General features: G+C 37.2%; 1 pseudogene; it reads left to right on the top strand.

Moving 5' to 3' along the window:
• LOC122144394 overlaps window positions 1–23,013 on the top strand; it is a 41,938-nt pseudogene that overhangs the window by 7,898 nt on the left and 11,027 nt on the right.

Genomic DNA, 23,013 nt, shown 5'->3' with positions numbered 1-23,013 from the left:
ATAAAATATGAGACTTGCGGTCATTATTTACTCATTCCAAAGATATGATTTTCATTCTTCTCTGAAAAGTAAGGGTGATATTATGTAAAATGTTTAAGTTGCTTTTTCTTCAAAAACGACCAAAAATCATCACAGGAGTACCTTAAAAGATGTCTGTGCAGCTTCTTAAGTCATTCAATAGCTGAAAATTACACACATTAACCATTAACCTTTTTTTATTTTTTGAAGAATAGAAAGTTCAAAAGAACAGTATTGTTTTGAAATAGAATGTTGACATTTTGTAATACTATAAATGTGTTTACTGTCACTTTTGATCAAATTTAAATGGATCCTTGGATGCCATCAATATGAATTTCTTTTTATAAAAAAAAAACCTTAAACAACAGTCCATCTTAAAGTGCCATATTGTTAAGTTGTTATTGTTATGAATCTGTTTGTCCTTTTTTTGGAGTATTAAAGGTGACTAAATTATTTTCCATTGCACATTTGTGGAAAAAGTGCCTATATCATGACTGCTTTTGTGTGTTCTCCAGTCAGGCGAAAGAAATTCCTGAACCTAAAAGATATAATTGTTCAACACAATTAATGTACCCCACTATGTCATCAGATTCAAATATGACAGTTATGAAAATGTCAGGGTGTCAAAATTTCATCTTGTGTCTCCCTCATCCGAATGCAAAACAAGCTGAAGACAGCAGTTATTTTGAACACTTTGTGGCGGAGGCTTGAGGAACACTCAGATGGAGGTGGGCAATAATTCAATCTGTTGTCTGATGGGCTTCTTCTGTTTAAGGACCAAACTGTTTTGATGAGACATGAGCCTCCCACGAGATCATAATGCTGTCATAAAAAAACGCCCTATTTTGTTAGGCCTTATTTTTCTTCCCCGTCACTCCCTCTACGCACATTTAAACACACATACACCCACATGAACACACACATATGGGTGTAGGATGGCTGTATATAAAGCTTGATGTTCTACATTTCTACCCCTACAGACTCCCTGCTGTGTTTTACAACATGCACACATGTGTGGGATGAGGATGAGTTGTGAAAGCATGAACTGGTATTGATGCAGGTCATTGATCCATCAGCTTTGTCATGGCAATGTATTTATTTCTCTCTTCCCCCTTGACAGGGACAGCTATTCTAGGTCCCATCACATGATACTAAACTGGATTAACCACCAGCCTGGTTACTCAAGATTTGCAGTATGACCCTGAATGAGTGCGGTGAGAAAGGAAGAAGGCCCCTTTGCCTTTGTTTTGGTTTTTTGTGTCGAAGGCTGTACTTACTTTTGAGGACTTGTTATTTCTTTCAACGTTGGAGATACAATAGCTTGTTTCTCTTTCTTGTCAGCAAACACATGGCATAAAACATCTTGTGGTGTGTTCTCATTGGCGATAATAAAAAATATCTCTGTGCAGTGCTAGATCTCTCAGCACACCCAAGGACAGCGCCACTCACTTTGACTGTCTGTCAAATGCTGCGGTGTTTTTTTTCATGTTTAATGCTTTCTACTTTTCCTGGTTTAGTTTTCATGTTTAATAGTTTCTGCTGCTTTTCCCAGTTTAATATCCAGATAGTAATCTATTTGTAGGTTCCCTGATAAGTAAAAACCCTGACACAGAAACACTGGCTCAACCAATGGCATCATCCAGTTTCCAGTCTTCTGGTTTGTCCAACCAATGACTGTGTGGTGCTGCTCTCATAAACATTTACACATTTCAGTTTTGAAATTTTTACTGTTCAGGTGATTTAATAAACCGTTTTTAAAGGTCAACATTCTTAATACAAATTCCTGTTCTTATTCTGGACCAGAGGAGTTTTTTTTATTATTTAATATTATTTATACTATTGTAGTATTTATTTGTATTTTGAATTTAGATTTTCAGTTCTCATTTTTAATTTCAGTATTCAGTTCTCATTTAATTTAAGTTTTTTGTAATTTTGTCATTTTTTTTAGTTTTCTATTTATTCTCTTTTATTTTTGTTTTAGTAATTTAGGATGGCATTTCAAACTTTTTTGCAGTTTAAAATTTTATTTCAATTAGTTGCCAGAACAACATTTCATTTTTTTTTTAATTTAATATCTATATTTTATTTTACTTCAACTTCATTTCAATTAACAAAAACACTCACTTTCAGTGAACATTATTTTAAAGAAAATATTTTTGATCCAAATGCAACTAGCATGGCATATAAAATTACTTTTTAGAAATGCCCATTTAGGGATTATATAAAATAATAAAGCCTTTCCACATTTTTGACAATAGTAAATGCAGTAATGTCATGTTAATGTCAAGATTAGAAAGATTACCAAGATTTGTTGATCGTATTGTAAATAAGAGTACAATAAATTGTAAATGTACACATTATATTGTTGGGTGACATGGGTGGATTGTTTTTTTTTTTTTTTTTTTTTTTTGACACTAGAGAGTCTGAGATCAAATACCGAGAGAGACAGAGGTGCAGAGTTTGGTACCAATTCCTCTGGTTCACGCCAGCTATCAGAAACCAACACTTTCCTCCTGAACCAGGACAAATGCTGTACTTGTCCTCACTGAGAACAGAGGGGCACAATTTTTACTCTGTTAAGAGGTTTCTCTGCATTTGTTCTGGGTTATTATACACATAAGAGTATGTTTTTGTCACAGAGATGTTAAACACATTTGCTCAGCCCATGAGATGCTCTTCATGTTGCACCCTGGGCTCATATCATGCATGTGAAAGCAAAGGGTCTGGTCTGGGATCAGCTTTCTCATTTTCTCAAGTAAAATATAATATTAGGTGGACATGGAAATGCTGATTTCACATCAGCCTTATTTTTTGTCCTTCATGTTGTCCTCTTTTTTTTTGATGACGACATAGTGTACCTGTGCAGCTATATATAACCCACTGGCCTAACTTTCTCATTTTCTCACTTTCACTTTTCTTCATTTCTCTATGAAACTTCCCTGAAAGCAGGAAATAAAAATAGCATATCACAGTTTTTTTTCTTTTTCTTGCTGAATTACCAGAGCTGTGGGCGAGAACAACAAGATGGAGCATCCATACTGCAGCAAAATGCTGCCTTGAAGAGAGGATTTCATTTGTTTTAAATGTAATAACAATGAGACAGTTCATTTGTATCAAGAGACCCTTTAGTCCTCCAGACTTCAAAATATTTGCCTGCCCAAACGCATTTATTTGTGTGCTCACATTTGGAAAGAAGCAGAATGAAGTATTGCAAAATTTTGTTTGATTTACATGTTGGGGTCTAAAAGTCTGCAGTAGCATTTTGCTAATTGTTGCAAATTACATTAGATCAACATTTTGAGTTTTTGTTCCAAAAAGTGCTCTGCATTTATCCCATTGAGGTTTGCACATACACAGCAGTGAATAGTGAAGAAACGAACACACACACAACTGCCCCGCTTACATTTTAAATATTTATAACATAACTTCAAATTTCTTTGTTTTAAACCTGTGTTCCTGTGAATTTATTATAATTCTATAGTTGTACTATTATAATTGAATTAGATTTTATGTGAAAAGAAACAGAAAGAGTGATGAAAAAGTGTATGTATGTGTGGTTTATTCTGCCACAATTTTAGGCACAGCATTTCAATTAGAATTGCATGTTAATAAATAAATAAATAAATAAATAATTGCCAGTTTACTGTCACTCTTGTTTTCCTTATGTTTTGGCTTAGTGCATGTAAACAGCGTCACCTAGTGGTTTCATTAATTATCGCCCTCTATCATTTAAGGAAATATTCAATTAATTCTATTTATATGGTCTTATCAGTGGAAGGAAATTGATGTGGATATGAATCTAAGCCTCGCATATTCGTAGTGAATAATAAACATTTAATGATTTAAATTGCTCTACAAATGAACCATGTCAGCTGAAAAGACAAATATATCATGCGCTGCCACAGATTTTCCTCTAGATGGCGCAATTGTAGCATTGCAAAACGGGAACTTACTGTCCACTCACCTCTGTGGTGTCTGTGCCCATCTAAGCTATAAATGACTCATTTTTATTGTTTACTCTGTTCTTTCAGGGAAAATAGAAGGTAAAAAAAATTCAACTAAAAAGATTTAATTTAATGTGTTGTCCTTATATTCACTGAACGTTTAACTTCTTTGTATAATTATGTAAGTGGGCATAATCAGCGCTTTGCCATGCATTGGTCTCATCTCCATCAAAGCTGCTGTTCAGAAATAATCCATGTAATATGCATTTAATCTTTGGATAGCTCTGCAGTTTATTGTGCCAGCTTGATCACTTTGTCTGTTCCACTTAGAGAGTCAGAGAACTTCTGATCACAGTCTTGCATAACCAAACTTGTTTTTATATTTCTTCACAACATCAAAGCTACTTTTTTTGCTCTGGGAGACAGCTATCTCTGTCAGTCTGAGTCTGACTCTTTGCTGCTTCCATCGCTCCTAATTTCTGATTCTCTCTCGCCTCTTTTTGTGCATCACCTTCATCCTAGTGGTCTTTTCTGCACTGCACCCTTACGTGGAACTGTTTTTCTGATGTTTTTTAACTGGAGCTTGGTGAGAAAACATCAGAAATATTTTCATCCTTAAGGCCCGGTGCTCCTGCTGTTTTGGGTGCAATTAGTTCTCAAAACAAACCCTTTTTATCCTCCTCTTCTTCTTTTTCTTGTTGCTTAGTACATCAAATGTTGTAATCTGTGCCATGCCAGTTAGCTAATGTTGTTTGTGCCTGAAGATACCATAAATTGATGCTATTACCAAGAAATCAGACTTATAATTTGTGGAAACGTACTATAGATTAATTTACATTGAAAGTGGGATCTGAGCCGTATTTTAGGGATCAGCGTATATTGTATTGAGGGCTTTTTTTGGTGTTCAAAACAGCCAGAATATTCCTGCATCCACCTAGCAATGCCCTAGTAACCACAAGAACAGCAACTGCCTAGCAACAAGCTAAAGCATTTAGAACACCTTAGCAACTTCCTAGAAATGTTCTAAAAATGCAGAACCCTTTAGCAACTAGCAAACCTAGCGATGTGGTAAAACAATCAGAACACCTTAGCATCTGCCTAGAAACATGCTTTCACTATTCAGAACACTTGAGCAACTGCCCAGCAATGTGCTAAAGCACTCAGAACACAGCAACTGCCTAGCAACATGCTTAAACCATTAAGAACACCTTAGCAACTGCCTAGCTATGTGCTAAAACACCCTGAAACACCTTAGCAACTGCCTAGAAACATAAACCCCTAGAAAACAGGACACGTTAGCATCTCCTAACAATGTGCTAAAGCACTCCGAACACAGAAACTGCCTAGCAATCATTCAGAACACCGTAGGCAACTACAAGATACATGCTTAAAACATTCAGAACACCTTAAAGGGATACTCCACCCCAAAATGAAAATTTTGTCATTAATCACTTACCCCCATGTCGTTCCAAACCCGTAAAAGCTCATTTTGTCCTCGGAACACAATTTAAGATATTTTGGATGAAAACCTGGAGGCTTGTGACTGTCCCATAGACTGCCATGTAAATAACAGTGTCAAGGTCCAGAAAAGGTATGAAAGTTGTCGTCAGAATACTCCATCTGCCATCAGACGTGCAATCAGGGTTATATGAAGTGACAGGAACACGTTTTGTAAGCGAAGAAAACAAAAATAACGACTTTATTCAATAATTCCTTTGTCAACGATCTCCTCTGTGTCTCTCATTATCACCGTATGCTGTGTATGCTCTTGTCTATGGGACAGTCTCAAGCCTCCAGGTTTTCATCCAAAATATCTTAAATTGTGTTCCAAAGACGAATGGAGCTTTTACGGGTTTGGAACAACATGGGGGTAAGTTATTAATGATAAAATTTTCATTTTGGGATGGAGTATCCCTTTAAAAAAAGTGCTTAGCAATGTGCTCAAAACTTTTTTAAACATCTTAGCAACCAACTATTATTATTTCCATTTATATAATTTTTATACTAATAAATGTAATGCCATAGCAAACAAAAGTGCAATCTCAATGTCAGTTTCCAACCCCCATGAATAAAATCAAATTAAGAAACTAAAATCTAAAGTTTCTGTACCCTCTCCCTTCATTACAAAAAAATGTCTGTCTGGCTAATGAAGAATCATGTATTTTCTTCATTCAAGCTTTAGGGGGCTAGAAATCATACTTTGTCAAAAAAAAAAAAAAAAAAAAACAGGAATAATTTCCTGGTTCTTCTCTAAAAAGGTCCTCTGTAGCCCTGTGTGTGTTTTGTGCTGTTCTCAAGTCTGATTATATATGCATTTGTTTACTTGTTGTCCCCTTGATTCATTGTTTGAAATAATCAAACTGTAAAAAGATTGTCATTGCAGCGTCCCCAAAGATGGCCACAGGGCTGATGGGAAATGATGCTTGGCTGGAAGATCTAACTTCTTCTTGATTAGGGGCAATCAACAATAACATGGCTGGTGGTTATTCATCTTAAAAATACATTAGCGATGGGCTCAGTAAAGCCTTCAAAGCCTTCTGGGTGGTGATCACAATCAAACCATCTCATTGGTTTTTTGAAGAAGAGAGGGCTGGAGCTGTAATTTGGGCTCTTTGATCATTAGGTTTTCTATCCTAAATCCATTATTAAAGAGACATTCAGATGCTCTAATGGATCTAATGCTGCTAATGACTTTCTCTCTTTCCAATCGCAGGTCATATGCCTTCAAGATTTCTTTGGAGAGGAGGACATCTTCATCGAATGTGGCCCGGAGAAGTTCCGTTACCAGGATGACTTTATGTTGGATGAAAGCTGTAAAGAGCCTTTCAGTAGTTGCCTTTGTATTCATTTGAGTGAAAAACACTACTTGTCATGATTTCATCAGCAGAATGTCCATGTGGATGGCAACTTCCACCTACCCAGAAATGTTCTCTTTGTCCCGTCTTGCATGAATAACATCATGTTACAAATTAATTCACAAGAAGCTTATGAATGAGTCCATTAAAGTTTCATCCCACAAATGTGGAATATAAAATAAAGGCTCATTCCCCCTTAACGCCTACACCAGCCACTTCTCTAATGGGTTTCTGCCTTTGCCACTTGTCCTAGATGGACAGACCTCTTCTCCTCCTCTGGCCTCTCCTTGTCTTTTCTCCCCATGTTGTTCCTGTTGTGTTGTTGTTGTCAGGAAATGACAGTCTGTATGCTTCTGTGTCTGGTTTCCTTTCATTAATGTTGTGTAGAGACAAAGGCTGTTCGCTGTTTGGCTCCTCCTCTGTGCTGATGTGAGCTCAGTGAAGAGCAGGCGCCCCAGTTTTCTAAAGTGTATCCGGAAGAGCTGTTTAATAAAAGAGACTTCTCTCTATTGTCAAAACATCTATCTCTCTCTTTCTCTCTCTCTCTCTCTCTCTCTCTCTCCTATCCCCCTCAATCTCTCTCTCTGTCTGTCTGTCTGTCTCTCTCTCTCTCTCTCTCTGACTATTGACAACAAATTCCTTGTGTGTTTGCACACACTTAAGGTAAGGTACGGTTAACTTTATTCGTAACCAGGTGAACTTATGCAGATAACACTGTAGCTTTCTCTCCTTCTGTCTCTCCATCCGTCCATCCATCCATCCATCCATTGTTCTGTATTTACTCGGTGCAACTTATAACATCCAAGTGAAAGATAAAACGCCAACATGTCAGAAAAAAAATAAAAGAAAAAAAGAATCACTGAGTTGGAAAAAGGAACACCACCCTCCTAAAAATGACTTGTACAATCAGGTCAGGTGTAACTAATCACCTTCTCAGTGAAACACAAAGCCATTTGACTTTAAACTGTGATCAGCTGTGCTCATTTTGATTAGTTCAGAATGAACAGAGCTTTCCTGGAGCATTTCAGCCCTTGGTAGTGCAACTGAAACAAACAATCAGTTATGGGTGACAAGGCACTGTCAAAAGATCTCCGGGATTTATCAATGCCTAGAACAGTGAAGTCTATTATTAAGAAGTGGAAGGTATTTGGTACAACACAGACCCTCCCTGGATCAGGATGTCGCTCCAAACTGGATGAAAAAGCCAGGATGACACTGGTTTAATGACAAATTTATGACAAAGTGGTCATTGTGTGCATGTGACAACAATACCACAAATTCTCCACAAATGTGGCTTGTATGGGAGGGTTGCAAGAAAAAGCCACTCCTCAAGAAAGGCCACATGCAGTCACGACTGAGCTTTGCCAAAACCCACCTTGAAGATTCTGAGGCAGACTTAAATTGAATTATTCGTCCTCACCTCCAAACGATATGTCTGGCGGAAATCCAATACAGCTCACCTTCCAAATAACACCATTCCTACAGCAAAGCATGGAGGTGGTAATATACTATTATGGGGGTGAAAAAGGTGAATGTCTTGCATGGCCAAGTCAGAGCCAGTGAAAATCTGTGGAATGACTTGAAGACTGCAGTCCACAACGGTCACCATCAAATTGAACTAAACTTGAGCAGTTCTGCAAAAAAAAGAGTAGGCAAATATTGCAGTCTAGATGTGCAAACAAACATATCCCAAGAGACTAAAGGCTGTCATTAAAGCAAAAGGTGTTTCAACAAAATACTGACACAAGGCAGTGATCCTTTTTCCACCTCGCTGATTATTGTTGTTTATTTTTACATTTTTTTCTGACATGTTGGTGTTATATCTTTCACTGCAGCTGGATGAAACAAAAAATGCATCCGTCATCTTTTCAGTCTGCAAAGCAACAAAATGTGATTATTTTAAAGGGTTCTTTTCTTTTTTTACCCACTGTATGTCTCTCTCTGGCTCTCTCTCTCTCTCTGTCTGTCTATATATCTATCTATCTGTGTGTCTATTGTCTGTGTGTGTCTCTAGCTATCTCTCTGTCCATCCATCCATCCATCTCTATCGGACTGTCTATCTGACAGATAAATGGCTGTAACCAAGTTACAGCTCCACTGTACAGAACAAATTTATTGAATGTCGAATGGTTTATCACATTGAATTAGAGCGAGTGCAGTCAATCATGAGTAGAGGTTTAATTACACAGGCACTAGTAGAGGAACACGTGCCACTCTAATGAGTTCTGATCAGAGCCGAGAGGAACATATGAAGCATGCCAATGGCGAAATGGATGGAGCCAAAATGGCAGGCTTTGACGACAATGATTTCCCTGGAGGACGCATATTTAATATGAGCAGAATGGTAGCACATAACAACACACTGGCAGTGATATATCGTGTTAATTTTTATTTGATACATAATACTCACAAGTTATGAAATCGTTGTTGATGAAGATTATGTAAGGCTGTTATTAACAATTGTAAGAAAGCATATTTTTAAAACTAGACTGTGTCTTATAAAAGAAATGGATTTTTTAGTACTGGAGAGTAAAGTGCTGGAACTTTCTTTCTATATGTAACTCCATAGAAACAGAGTGGAGTGGTGTCCTGCCCTTTCAGAAATCCTGGCTTAATAGACTGTGGCATTTACTGTCATACCTGGTGTCACAGTTTTATTGCGCTCTCAATGCATTATGTACACAGGGTTATTGCAGCAAAAGCAAAAATGGGATATACAAACACGGAGCATGCGAGAATATGAGCAGCACTTAATCTGCAGAGAATCTAATTTAATCTTCAGTCTCTGAACTCTGTTTAGGGTTAAGGCCTTTTCCTCACTTGTAGCGCTGCCATCTTTTTGATCACACTTGCATAAATGTGCTTCAACAAGCTGACTGTTTTTAAAGGAGGATTAATTTAGCGCTTCAGTTTAAGGATTATCTTCAGGCAGAGTCTGAGTTTTATAGGACATTTAAAAAGGATTTGAGACGGCAGTCGAACTAGACAGTTATTTCGTAGTGTGATATACAGTAGAAAAAGCTTTTGAAATAATGAAAATTAAGCAGTCAGCTATCGATTTAACATTTACTACTGATGCAAAATGGTCAAATTCATTAATGGAGCACCCATATTTAATGGCAGGACCATTTACTCATTCTCATGTCATTCCAGACCTTCCTTCCTTCCTTCCTTCCTGGGGATAGTTTACCCAAAAATTAAAACTCGGTCATCATTTACTAATGAATCCTGAGAGGTTCTGTCCCTCTATTGAATGTTCAGGTAACCACAACTTAATAGATCCAAAAAGGCCATAAGGCATCGTAAAATAAATCCATATGAATCAGTATATTCCAAACCTTGTGAATAGATGAGTTCACTTTATATGATGAAAAGATTTAATTTAGACTTTGATTCACATAAAAATACATGCATAGAGAGCATTGCATGTCGTAAACAAATCTCATTTGAGCTTCCATGTTTACCATGCTGTGTGCTATGTGTGTCCATCTTTGCTTGGATGAAACCAAATTCTAAAACAATCTGAAATGCATTCATTTTTCCACTGCCAAATAGAAGTAATTTCATCAGGACTTTTAGACCTCACTATCTTTTCTAATGTGATTTTGCTGTGTGACAGAGTGCCGAGTGATGAAATCAACATCCTATGGGAAGATGGGGTCTTTAAACAGAAGCTCTCCTAGAAGTCTCGTCCTTTTCAGACACAGCAAGTCTCCTTCTGCATCAGGTAACATTCACATGTGCTTGTATATGCATGTTTTGCAACAGGAAATGCTTCTCTGATTAGTTTCCTTTGCTCTCGATTGAACACTTGTTAAAAAAAAAGTTAATAAATGTCTCACATCAGATAATAAACAAACTAATAGGAAGTCATGCATATGTGACAGCTCTCCGAGTAATAAAGCACCCCTCGGTGCCTGTGCACCCTTGGAGCGGAGTGTGTGTTTGCTCGCTTCTAGGTGCAATTGCGTTCAGATATAGCTGTCTGATTCACAAGGGCACATCCTGATGGAGAGGAGTCAAAGACGAGAGATACGAGATATTGAGGCATGGGGGAGGTAGGTAGATGGGGTGATGAGAGAGAGAAAAAGAGAGAGAGAGAGAGAGATGGAGGGGGTAGTGTGACTCAGTCTTGCAGAACAACAACAACTGTTCAACAAATAATACTGTTTTTTATGATCTGAATTATAGGCACTATGCACTCTGCTTTTTGTACCAGTTTTATTGGTAATACTATGATGCCTTTGATATATGCCATTATTACCATGTTCATATTCCATACATGGTACTCCATATGCAAAAACTAATGGCATAAGCATTATGGTAGTGTCTGGATTAAATCCAGAGTTCAAATTGTTCTATCCGGTCGTCATGGAGACGCCGGCTAAGGGAACTGTGCCTTGGAGACAATAGAGTTGCCCATATATGGGCGTCCCTTCCTGTTTGGCAAGCTTAACGGAAGCAGGCTCAGAGAGTGCGGTTCATCACTTCTAGTGAGGTGGCTGGTTCTCAGCAGACACTCGCAGACGTGAACCATAAAAGCAAGAAATCGCGTTTGCTTCGAGTGCCAGTCATTCATTTTCACCATTCAGCCCTTTAATCCTATAAGAAACCCTAGGGTGAGGGAGAATATGCCAGGTTGATTCATGTTTGCAAAGATTTCATTGCGCCGGTCTGGTTTTAGGATTAATTTAATTAGGATTGAATCCCACTTATAACTATTGTCTAAGTTTATATAATGTGCCGGTGTTAGTTAATGTTCTTTAAAACCTATAAAGCCCTACTCTACATATTCAATATGGATATTACTAAAGCCTCTAAATTATACAATATAAATAACAAAAACTTTGCTGAAAAAAAAAACACAATCTAAAACATGCCCTCTGATTGATAGTTCATACTTTTTAGCAAGAAAAAAAACTTTTAGTATGATTCTAAAAATGTCCACCTTTTAGGTTGTGGTACAAGTAAATGTATTTAAATGGAATTAAGTGAATGTAATAACACATTTTGTACTTTTAAGTAATATTTCAAGCCAGACATTACTGGATTGAAGCAACTGAGGTTTTACTTGATTATCCAAACATCATTTTTAGAATTTAAAAAGTGGAGTATCAATTAATGAGCCTCATTTGTTCTCTCAGTCATCATGTGTATTGCATTGCATTATAAGTTTTGCCCCCCACAATGAAAAACTATAAAGCTTTGTACATCAAAACTACGCATTTAAATATTAATTTTACAAAGATATATTATTGTTAGATACAGAGTGACAACTGATATTTATGCATTTATGTCAATTTAGCCTGTTATACTATTTTATTACACGGCTCTCTGTGGATTTTGATTGGTCAGTTGCGACATTCCGAGGTATGTTATCACCTGGATAACAACCTGTAAAAGCTGATAAACACAGGCTCATCCGGGTGACAGCAGTTGACGCTGTACTCTTGCTTGAACTATTTTTGTTCTTGGTGGAAGCTTTCTGTTTGTTTAGCTAATAAAATATTAAAAACTCGATTCAAAAATGGTGTACAATTGTTTAATTATGTCATCCTGTTATCGTGGACTCGCTTTCGTTTCATATTAAACCCAGCTGCTGCCGTTTTGCTACGATTGTTTTGTACGCTGTAATGGATTATAAGCGAACTAACAAACTGGTAAGGTTTTAAAACATTTTCGTCTTAACTCTTTTATTGCATTAATTATTTTGTGGTGAAATGTTGTGTAATATGTGGTTTGCCTGCACCGTTTCCCTTAAAATGTCCGTTAAGTTTGAATTTGCCGCTTGCTCGCAACTGCTGTCTTCACAGAAGCTTTGCGTTCAAATATTTCAACTCAAATCAATATATAGCATCTAATTATTTTACTTATGTGGCAAGTAGCCGTGTAATAAGCGGGATAATGTACATCCAGCTGGTTGGTCTCGCAGAATAAAACCCTTCAGGCTGATCACGGCCTGTCCTGATCACCCTGTCGGGGTTTATTCTGTGAGAAGAACCGGCTGGATGTACATTATCCCTTACATAAAGATCTCATTGATTTACATTTCAAGCAAATTCAATCTTACTTTTTGGCTAGATAATATCAGCAACTGCATGTGTTTACTATAAAAATTAGGTGTGTTTCCCTTCTTGAGCTCCACATTCTCTGACTATTTGCAATTCTATATCATATTGAGCAATAAAAAATAAATAAAATCACACTATTATTTTATATGTCAAGCTTGAGGATTCAAGGGATATATTACCCCCAAAAGTTTTCATTTGTCGGTCCAAACGTTCTTTCCTTCTTCTATGGAACACAAAAGAAAATATTTTGAAGCATTTTGAAAGATTTTTTTTTTTCCAAAGTCAGTGGGCAGTGTTGTTTTGTTCACTGTATTGAACAAAAACAGTTGGAACATTCTTCAAAATACCTTCTTTTATGTTCCACAGAAGAAATTACATCATACAGGTTTGGAATGATATGAAGGTGAGAAAATTATGAATATTCATTTTAGGTATCTCTCTATGCAATGATCTATTTTTTATATAATAATTTAATTTATAATTATTCATTATTTTTATTTTCAGGCAGTAATGTCAGTTAATGTTTTTAATGGAAATTATCATTAAGTGTGGATGAGAAAAACTTAACTTTTTTATTCTTGGGGTCCCAGGGTCGGTTGAGAGTCTGGGTTTGTGGTCCGTGGCTCTGTACAGTTTGAAAAGCCCTGCCTTACTTAAATTTTCAGTTATTTAATTTAGCCTCCACTAGAATCTAAAGCATACAAACACATGCCTTGTATCATCTTTATTTCTCGCTCTCCTACTAGGAGTCCCACACTGGCGTGGGCAGATGTATACATAGCGGAGGCGTCCTGTACTTTCTCAGCAATGCACAACCAGTGGACAGATATGATTGCAATTGCAATTTTGTAGCTGTTGCATTGCGTTTTAGTTGTTGCTTCTTCTGGGTTGTAGTCAATGGCATTTTATTCACATCTACTGAAAAAGCTGACAGTCAATATACCAAAAATTCCCATCATTGAAAGGATCAAACAGACTGGTTGATAAACAGACATCTGTCTTGTAATCTGTCAGACAGCGTAGGTCAAATGTGAGATATTTCTTGGGATGAATCAGATTAGCGATTTGCAGAAAGGTACTGTGCTTACTTTAGAGAAGGCCACTCGCTATATGAGTGCTGTTTATATAATACACCCTGTCAGGCTAAGTATAGCACATTGATTTCTGGTTGAGAGTGGCCTGCACACCTTTAAACACACATGAACGCACTTTACCTGATGAATTTCTACACAAATGGCACTGATGTTCTGTTTGTGTACAGTTACGAGAAGCCTTTTGTTTTTTTAACACAACGAAAAACCGAAGCCAATGTCATCCTACGGATTATTCACAGTTTGAGCGGCGCAATCAAGTGTTGAGCTTGACAACACATTTCGAGTTGCTTTAACAAAGAAGACACAGTGAGACAGACATAAACAGCCTCTCTCTGTCATATTTATTAACAGCTGTGTGGGCCGGCGGAGATGTTGCTCATCTATGCCGTTCACATTACAGACTGCATCTGCATCCTTCTCTGCCTGTCCTATTTAGTGAAGGCATCCTTCCAATGGATTTCTGATCTATAATCTTAGGATGTTTGTGGGGGACTCACGAATTTCCTTTGAATTTGCACGGATGAGCTTGGCCTTGTAGTCGACCGAATTTTTCTCTGAGCAGTTTATCCAGAGAGTAATCTCTAATCAGCTCCAAACACCGCTGGCTCACTGTCCTCACGAAGTGCAGAGCTGCTCCTGTCACTCAAACCCAGAGACCTTGTTATTATTCTTACTGTGTAATTCTGGCCAGTCGCACAGCTCGTTACTGACAAACCCACAAACAGCTCATTAACCCATTAGCATGTGCCCTACTGCAGGAAAACTGGATTTTGTTAATGCATGTTCCTGGTCTTATTGGGTGTGATTCATCTGTGGACGCTATTCCACAGAAAAACAGTTAGTTAATCATTTTTATATGTTTAATCAAAATTGTATTAACTTCTTTCACCTGGTTCCAAGATATGAGTTTTAAATATTCAGTAATATTATCAATTTGACTGCACAAACACTATCGGACGAGAACAAAACTGGAATTGAATTCAGCTAAATGGATCAAACTGTTTCTGTAGAGCGGATTCATAGGCTGAATTGAACATGATGATTTTTGCAACATCAACACTGATACTGAACTGTCCCAAGCTGAATAACCAACACTGTCTTCTGTAGAGCTGCTTATAGCTGAATCTAAACTCATTTCATAATTGATGAACTTTACAGTTATTGAACTGAACCGAACCAACACTGATGTGACTTGAGCTGAATAATGACACTGCTGTCTTGTTAGAGCTACTTTTAGTGCAGAAATTTAGATTTCTCATATTTAATGAAGTTTGCATCATTGATTGTTATTTTTTCTGTTTATACGGTGAAGCTGATTTGAAACAATCTGTATGGTATAAAGCGCTATGTAAATAATGGTGACCTGACTCTTTTAATAAATATTAGCTAAACTCTAAAACAAAAGTTTATAAAAATAGGGTCCAACGTACTATGTCTTTATAAAGGAATTTAGTGCATTGATTTTTCATAGGTGTTTTATGGTTTAAAGGAAATTTACGTTAACTTAACAGAAAAAAAATCCTACCAGTACCTTTTCTATTTCTCTATGGATTTTTTTTTCTCGGAGTGGAAGCTGCACACTGGTTACTATTTTATACTTTTGGCATTTTTTAATCCAAAGTGACTTGTACTGCATTCAGTATTGCACACATTTTATCAGTTTATGCATTCCCTGGGAATTGAGCACCATTCTCTACTGTTTGAGCTACAGGAACATTTGAGGCTGTTGTCAGTAATGATGTTTCTAGTCACTTTAGTTTAGTATTCTAATTAAATGCTGCCTAACACCCACTTTACCAATCCTGTCAATTCCCTATGGATAAAAGTCCAACCTCACATTTTTACTTTTTTCTACAATAAATAACCTTTTGAACAATGGGAAGTTCATGGATGCTAAAGGTGATAAAGGATCCAATGCCAATACTTTTAAGAGTATATAATATTGTGAACCCTGATTTCAGCAGAAGCATGTAAATAGTAGATTAGAGCCCACAATAGGAATGCTATTTAAAAAGAAAAAGTCTAAACAAATATAGATGTATAATATTGGCCATAACATAAAAATAATCTTTATCTACTTATATCTGTGTGTATCACTCTTTTGCAATAAAAAAATGGTATGAAACGTCGTGTTCATTTGTCAGTGATGGAATAAATTTTTCATAGCCCTTATTGCACAGAGACTGATATTACTGTATCCTGGTCCACTCTATCTGGCTCTCTCTGAAAAACCCTGTCGTGCATATCACATAGATGCACCGTAAATAGAAATTTCATTAAAAATGATATTCACTGTGAAACAGATGTGCTTGCTTGAATGTACTCTAAGCAGGCTGCTTGCTCTCAGAATGGAGCTCTGAGCACCCCAGAGGACAAGCACAACCACAGTCTAGATGCTCCATATTTTTGAATAATGCAGAAGTATATTTATATATAGTGTATTGCATAATATGTGTAAACATATAAAGTGTTCGTTTTTATTTTTTGCCAAGCACTCTATATACTTTATGTAATTCATTCCTGTAATTACAACTTTACTTTTTACATTTTCACTATCATTTCTTGTTATTCGAACATTTTGACTTAAAGGAATAATTCACCTCAAATTGAAAAATTTGCTGAAAATTCACTCCTCTCAGGCCATCCAAGATATAGATGGGTTTGTTTCTTTCATCTGAACAGATAAGTGGATTCTCTGCAGGGAATGGGTGCAAACAGCTGATAAAAACATCACAACAATCCACAAGTAATTCAACATGAGTTCATCCATTAATCTGTTGTGACATGAAAAACAGTTTTATCTGTGGGGAAACAAATCCATCAAGGCATTTCAACTTTAAACTGTTGCTTCTGGCCAAAATATGAGTCCATAATCCATAATAATACTTCCTTCAGTGAAAAAGACTCACATCAAAATCCAGCAACATATTTGTGACCCTGCCTGTGAAAAGTTTTTGAGATTTACTGTTTTTCTACATAAAATCATCCTTCATAAAGATATAGAATATTCTGTGAAACATATAACCTTTATATCTTTAATATTGACTGAGTTAGGCCATGTCCAAAGATTGAAAATCATAGTAAAATTATAGTAGTGAAACTCAAACTTTGTTGCTTGTTATCTCATAATTAGATTTTGAGATTTTAGCCTGGATTGTCACAGACAGGGTCACATTTGTTTAGGACTGTTTTAGACTGCTTTTGCTTTGTAAACGGAGTTTGAGTTGTTCTATACATATTTCACTCCTGATTCATACGAGATTACATTTTCACCGGAGAAAGCATATTATAGATAGAGACTCATTTGAAGTAAAAGTCATCTTAATCATGGATTTTGTTTTTGCAAACACACATCTTTCTGCTTTGACAATGTAATAATTGATGGCAAAAAAGCCAGGTTTTTTTGTAATATTATTCATTGATTTTCTCTCTCTTTTAATTGTCTGGGGGGGCATTTTTTTTGCACATATTGATAGATATAATGAATTTAATTTACAAAAACTTGGAAATCGATTAACAGCCCTAAAAACATAATCTATCTCTTTTGTGATTGAAATCATAAGTCATTCATATTCACACAGGAGTTATTTCTGCTCAGCTGTAGTGGTGAGTGTTAGATCAGGACCAGGGGTATAATCAGGGGAGGACACTGTCGCCTCTTTCAACCGTCCATGTTGTATCGATATCCTCATTTTGAATTCATGGACAAAGGGTCATATGCAAACAGCGGACCACAATTGGCACCTGGTGCGAAAAAGAGAGAAGTAAACAGCAGAAAGAGAGGAGGAGAGATGAGAGAGGTCACATCACGGATCCAGCCTCCCACAGCTGAGCATGTTACACAAGAGCAAACTCAGAGTCATTTTCTATCTTTTTTAGTGTCTAAATTTATATTTGTATTATAAACCATGCTGAAACACATATCCCATACATAAAATATTGGCCATTTTACAAGTAGTTCCTGTGGTGCTGTAACATGCTCTATAGCTGCAGTCATTTATGTTTTGTGTATTTATGAAGGGAGTGGGGGAATGCATTCAACCTCTGCTTTGGTTATGAACGGTGATGTTCAATTACTTGCCAGTCATGGAAAATACGATGTATGTTTGAGCTTTCAAACCTTCGGTATGCTCATCACAAAAAACAATGTGAAAGTTTTCACATGAACGGGGCTGGCTAGTTTTGTCTGTAGCCGTTGATGCTTGCTTTTCCCCACAAAGAAATGTAAACAATAAAAATAAATAAACACATTATATTAATCATCATTACTACTCATTAAAATTTCAAGAGCAATAATCAACAATAATGATTTAGTCATGAGATTGCAGGTTTTCGCCCTTTAATGAGGGTACCCCGTTTTGCTAATTGATAACTTATTTACATTTGGCCGTTTGTGTGTAAATACATGTACGTGAGCAGCATTTTAAACAGTTGGTGTAAATAAACCATCAACGCCATTTGTCAGATGCATCTTCTGTTCCACCTTGCTCAGTTCAAATGGCTTCTTTGTTGGGATGTTGAAAAAATAAAAGTGAATGGTAACAGCTATTAAAATTCTCACTACTAACGTAGCGGTTAAAGTAGTTGACAAATTTTTTTACAATACAATGGACAAATATTGCCCTTTAATGGAAAAGTTTATTTCTGACCCTGAACAAAACCATGAACAAATAACACACAAAAAAAAAAAAGAATACCTCACACACAGGTTCCCAGTCCAGTTTTGGAATATTGTCCTTGCTTTTACATGTTCTGTAGTCTACCCCCCCACCCCCCAAAAAAAGGGGGGGTTAAATTTTGGATGTTTGTCTAGAGTAGGTAGTTTTTTGCCATTTCTAAAAGGGGGACTTTGAGAACATGTTTGAGAACTAACCCCAAAAAAAACAGTGATGAGTCTGTCTGTGAAGCATCACTTGCATCAAATTAATGAAGCACCACAGATGGTGCTAATGAGTGTACTTCCATCATCCCCTAGTCTGACACACACAAACACACCACACACACCCACACACACACACAAGCACACACACACACCACACAGCACTAGTTTTCATTTTAGGAAGGCATCTCATTAGATGGAAGTGGTTTTATATGTGAGCTAAAAAATGTAGCAAACCTCTTGATTATTGTAAAACAAATGATTTTGGACGAGTGGAAGTCGTTTTTGGGCATGCTTACTTTATGTAGCTATGAGGAAAATGTTCGAGATTTTAACCTCACAAGTATAGCAAAACCTGTAAACACTTGCAAAACCACTCAATCATTTCAAAGAGAACTTATAGCGAACCCCAAAACACCCAACTGAATCCCTCAGCTTTCTGTTCTTGTTTCTTCTTCTTCTAGATTAGATTTAATCATGTTCATAAATAATAGACTGAACGCTAAAAGTATTGACAATTCTAAAAAGCTATAATTTGATCTTTGGTCTGTTTCCTGTAAACACCACATCGATCACAAAGGTTCATGCTGACAAATGGCTTTATTAAGAAGCGCTTTTTATAGGGTTAATGTTCACCTGCTTTCAGAAACCAAAATAAATGAATAACTAAATTATTAAATAAATACCTGAGAAACAAATAATACTTAACCGAATTAATAATAAATAAATACCTGAGATCAAATAACGTTAGAGATCCCTTTTTGAATTATTTATATTAGCCTAAGTAAAATGGTCTTTTAAAATATATTTTAACTACACAAAAGGAGCGAGACCTTAGAAAATCACTATCTCATGTTTAAAATACGGTTTTTAGTGTTTCTGTTGTATCTGGCCGAGGTTTCGAGTTGCCATTAAAGGTCTGTCGGGTGAGGAAGATTCTGCGCGTTTCCACCTTTGACCTCAGCCCACGCGCGCTTCCCAACGACGCGTTACAAGCACTGCTCGGGCGCGCGTCACAGCCTACGCAGGCAGGACAAGCGAGCCAATGGGCGAGCAGCGGCCTCACGCTCTGTACTCCGCTCTGCTCTCACGTGCTCCTTCATGGAATCCGCGCTCCTCAGCGAGTGCTGCTGCTTTCTGCCCACTGGAATAGCACTGGTCTCAAGATTGCTGCAATACGAAGGTAGGAGAGGCGGATTCGCTGCTCTTCTGCGGATACATGGTGGGAAGCTGGCTTTTTATTTTTTATAACGGAGTTAAATAGTGATGTATATTCAGCTGGAATGATCGCCAGAAGGATTTTTTATTTGAAGTGTATTTATAGATCAGTCAGTCGGTTAATAATTTCAAAATTTCATTTAATTCTTTTATAGCAAAGACCGAGGAGTGTTGTAACCACAATTTGTTTGAAACTAGGGTCTTTAACTGGTCTTTTTTTTTTTTTTTTTTTTTTTTTATACGCTTTGTGTCTCAAACATTCCCATGTTTTGTCTGCTACAAAAGAACATTTTTTAGAAATGACACTAGTCCCTTTTAAAATGAAATGGAACTAGTATGGTTGCCCAATTAAATTATTGTGGTAATTAAATTCAGTTCCCAAAAATCATTTTTTTTCTGTTATTCCTCATATAATTCTTAAGGCATTTTAACAGCAACAACGACACATGATTGGTGGTGTGTATGCACCTTTGTGGGTCTGTAATGTACTAATAGTGTTACAAACTTAATTAATATTATATTATTTTTGTAACAGTATCTTTTGCCAGTTATCCTTTTTTGACATAAGTAGTGTTGGCCCAGTCATATTTAATATTGTAATCATTCTATGCATTTAAAACTCATTGCAGTCATTAGAAACACAGTGGTTGATTTCTTTTCTATAAACTTCACTACAAAGCTTTGACCTTTCACATCTTATTCTAGACGCTAATAGCTGCGCTTTTATTTCCAATGTTTCAAGACTGTGAATAGAAAGGGAAATGATGCAGTTTTAAAAATATACTTATTTTTGCTTCTTATTTAAATTTTGTTGGGGGGTTTTTTTCTGTTTAAAAATCATCATTTTTGGCGATGGATGTTTCACTTTTTTTTTGTGTCCTGGTAACATATGAGAGTGTGTAAAACTGGCAAGGAGAATTTCCTAATCTTTATCACAGGCAAAAAGAGGCAGTTAGCCTGTGAATATGAATCACTTCAGAGAGTGTCAGATCTTCTCCATTGTTGTTTAGTTCAGTCCTTTCCCATGACTGATGGGCCTTGGAAGATTTGAGGTTGTAGAAAAATGGAGGGATTTTGTGCGCCTGTGGTGTGTGGCTCTCTATCCCCTAAAGAGGATTTTTTTAGTGATGTATGTGTTGGGAAGCAGGATCAGCTGTTTGGCACGTTTCTTCTCTTCCTACTTGGCAGACCGGCTTTTGAAAAGCTACACTCTTGAATATAAGAGCACTGTCAGCCACTCCTAGGACTGTGGCTGGGGGGTGATGTCGGTAGGCAATTTGCGTGGGTAGCTTCATTCACAAACTTGGTTACGGCTGTGTGGTGGGGGGGTGTGTGTGGTGTGGGTGTTGTTGGTGTAGGACATATTTTCCCTTTTTTCCTTTGTAGTGAATGGGACCCCTAGCCAGTCAGGCTGTCCCAACCCCATTTCATGGCAAAAATCACCCAGGTCCCATCTCCCACCAGCCCAGGGATCTTGAAAGAACCGCTAGGGTAAAACCTTCTCTCGCACAATCACCCTAATGCACACACACAACGCCATGTTTTACCACTAGCTCCTGCCCCACCTGCCCACACCATAATCTTCTCCCACCTAGGTGCTTTTGATATAATCTACTCATCCTAAAACCCAGTTCTACTGTGGCAAAATGGTCCTTTTATGGTTTCTACACTATGGGCGTTTATCCAGTAATAATTGTTTGATTTGAGTGTCCCAGACTCCTTCCTCTCTTTAGGACCTTCTTTTGCCCTTCCTCCCCATCTCAGGCTCTATATAACACAGCTCCGTCTATGTTCTCGAGGAAATGGACAAGGCCAACATTGACAGCAACGCTTTACCTTCCCACTTCCTTCAAAGTGGCGCTAAGATCCAACAATCAATCCTTAGTCTGGGCCATTAATAGTTGGAAACATTCTGTCGTCATCAGGTTTCATCATCATAGTTAAGCATGAAAGGTCCACTAGCATCATCCAGTGGAAAATGAGTGAATTCTAGCTTGTAGTAAGAGCAGAGCAACTCTTGAAGTTACACTGAAAACCCGAGGTGCCAGGAATTAAATTTGCCCATAAATCTAGCCAGTGGCGAGTATGTTGAGAGAGAAACATGTACCAAAAAGGCCTTCTTTACCTGCCATGAACGCTAGTATTTTTGCAGTTTTTGTGAACAAGATTTTATTGTTTTTTGCCGTTTTTTTTGTTTGTTGATATTACCACATTGATTTGCTTGAAGACTTCTAGATTTTTCCAGGTTTTTCACTGAAGTACAGAAGTCAGAGACGTGCGAGGGCTGATACAGTGGGACTTTATTTTTTTTTATAGACAGTTCATATACGTGTTAAATTGTAAGCCTCGCAACATCACTTACATCAGTGAGGATGACTATATATGTCTATACATATAAAATCAGGTTATTGTTACATCATATTACACACTCATTTTCTTAATAATATACCCTCTGCAAATTGAGCAAATATTGTTTTTTTTACTCACCAAAAGCCAAATTTGGTGTACTCCCAGGTGTGTGGGCGTTTGAGCGAAATCTAATTTTGGACCCTGATGCTGGGGTTGAGTTCAGCAATGGAGTAAAGAAGGATGGACATAGGTAGCGTAGTGCTGGTTGAAGGAGCATGCAACCCCTCCGCTCACCATCAAGGAAATATTTATTTATTCACATTTTGGTGTTTTTTCCAAGGGCAACGCATTACTAGGGTTGTGGTTGGTGGGGGGCGGGGGAGGGTGGGGGGAAGGGGTGAGTATGAATTTGGGAGGAGTTGGTGTGTTGCATCTGACCCAGTCAATCAGTCTAAATATCCGGCAGTTGATAGACTAACGGCAAGAGAGTTCTAAATGCCCGTAGAGGGAGGTGTTGCTTCTCCATCCCAGTCCAAAGTTTATCTCTCGTATATAATATGAGCCTTAACCCTAGTGACTCTGGGT

This window comes from Cyprinus carpio, unplaced genomic scaffold (genome assembly GCF_018340385.1).
Source record: "Cyprinus carpio isolate SPL01 unplaced genomic scaffold, ASM1834038v1 S000006658, whole genome shotgun sequence".
Taxonomy (NCBI): domain Eukaryota; kingdom Metazoa; phylum Chordata; class Actinopteri; order Cypriniformes; family Cyprinidae; genus Cyprinus; species Cyprinus carpio.
Note: the sequence above shows the minus strand (reverse complement) of the source record. Positions and strands in the feature narration are given on the sequence as shown.